The sequence below is a fragment of the Phalaenopsis equestris genome, unplaced genomic scaffold (genome assembly GCF_001263595.1).
Source record: "Phalaenopsis equestris unplaced genomic scaffold, ASM126359v1 Scaffold198630, whole genome shotgun sequence".
In the NCBI taxonomy this organism is placed as follows: domain Eukaryota; kingdom Viridiplantae; phylum Streptophyta; class Magnoliopsida; order Asparagales; family Orchidaceae; genus Phalaenopsis; species Phalaenopsis equestris.
In genome coordinates this window covers 742-2,904 of record NW_018218542.1, presented here as the reverse complement: position 1 = coordinate 2,904, position 2,163 = coordinate 742, and positions in this window count along the sequence as shown.

The following is a 2,163-nucleotide window of genomic DNA, read 5'->3' as shown; positions in this document are numbered from 1 at the left end:
AGAGAGAGAGAGAGAGAGAGAGGAGGGACATATAGAGAATCAAATAAAGGGAAAGAAAAAGAGAGTGTGTGTGTTAAAAAGAGGGAGAGCTCAAAACAGAGTGAGGGAAAGGATGGATTAAATGAGAGAATATATAAAGAGAGAGTGAGAGAGATGAAAGGAGAGAGAGGTGATGGAGTGGGGGAGAGAGAGCGAGAAAGAGAAGGAGAGTTAAAGAGGACAAGATGGAAGGAGAGAGATGGAGGGAGTGAAGGTGAGATGGAAGTCATGATTGAGTGAAATGGAGAGAGAAGGAGAGAAAGAGAACATAAGAAAAGAGAGAAAGGGAGAAATGGGGAGGCTAAGAGATGGTTAGAGAGAAGAAGAGAGAGACATATATATGAGAGATAGATGAAGGGATCAAGAGCAAGAAAGGGTAAGAAACATGGAGATTGATGGGAGTGCTAGAGAAATGAGTGAAGATAGCGACAAAAGAGAGTGTACGATAGTGGGAGAGAGAGAAGAAAAGTTAAAGATAAAGTGACAAAAGGGAGACAGAAAGTGAGGGGTGAAAGGGGAAAGAGATTGAGTGAGAGAGAGAAAGGGAGGAAGAGAGAAAGGGAGGAAGAGAGAAAGGAAGGGAGGGAGAGAAGAAGAGAGAGAGATAATAAAGTGGGCAGAAGTGCTAGAGAGAGGAAGTGAGAGGGGATGGAAGAGGGAGAGGGCAGATCGGACAACTAGGGCAGCACTCGGTAAGAGGATCGCGGAGAGAGTGGGGGGAAGAGAAAGTGAGTGGGAGAGGCAGAGTGTAAGAGAGTGTGAAGGAAAGGGAGAGGGAGAATAAAGAGAGAAGAGAAGAGACAAAAGGGAAGAGGAGAGAGAGAAGAGAGAGAGAGGTATTAAGGGAGGGAAGGAGGGATAAACACAGAGAGAGGAGAGAGAGAGGAGCAAATGGAGTGAAGGGAAGATTAAGAAGCCAAGAGAGGTAAAGAGAGACAAGAGAGATTGTTAGATATTTTTGAGAAAGAGGAAAAGAATAAGAGAGAGAGAAGAAAGGAGAGAGGAGAGAAGTAGGGAAGAAGGGGGAGGTGGGTAAGATTTAGATAGAGAGAGTGGGAAAGAGAGAGAGATAGAGAGAGAGAAAAGAGGAAGCATTAGAATAGAGAGAGAGCATGCATGAGTAAGAATGAAATAGAGAGAGATGAAGGGAGGGAGAGGCATAGAACATGAGAGAGAGAATATGATAGAGAGAATAGTAGAGAGGGAGAGAGTCAAAGTGAGAGAGATAGACCAAGAGAGAAAGAGAGAGCAGGAGAGATTGGAAAGAGGGAGGGAGAGAAAAGGACAGAGAGAGATGAGAAAGATCAAGAGAAAGTAAGACATTGAGAAAGAAAGCAAAGTAAAATGTTAAAGAGCAGTAATGTAGAAAAAGAAAGAGAGAGAGAGAGTGAGAGAAGGAAAGATAACAAAAATGAGAAGATAAAAAAAAAGTGTAAGAGAAGGAGGGTGGGAGAGAGAGAGAGAGATAAAGAGAGAAAGAAAGAAGAGAGAGCCAGTGAGGGAGGAAGAGAAAGATGAAAGGCATGCGAGAGATAGTGTCAGATAGTGCGGGAGGGAGAGAGGGGGAGAGAAAAAGATGGAGAGAAAGGGAGACGAGGAAAAATGAATCAAGATAGTGGGATGAAGGGAGAGAGAGAAAGACAGAAAGTGTGAGAGATAGATAGAAGAGTGAGATACCCTCCCTTTCTCTCCTTAACCCTCTCCATACTCTCTCACTCTTCATTCTCCTCTCTATTACTTCCATCCCTCCCTCTCCCTCTCTCTCCCACTCAATGTCTTCCTCTCTCTCTCACTATTGTTTTTTCTTCCCTTAGTCCCTGCTCTCTTTGTATCTCTCTCATTCTCTCTTTTATTATCGCTCCCTCTCTCTCTTATCTTTCTTGTCCCCTCTATCTCTCTCTATTTCTCATTCTCTTGCTCTCTTTTCTATCACTCATACTTCCCTCTCTCTCTTTGCTTATTCTTTCTCTTGCTTTATCGCTCACTCTCTTTTTCTCAACTTTCACTCTATTATTGTATTGCTCTCTTCTCTCCCTCTTCTTATCTCTCTCACTATTTCTCACTTTCTCTTATGCTTCTTTCTCTCATTTTTTCCCTCCCTATTTCACTCCCTCCCTCTCTCTC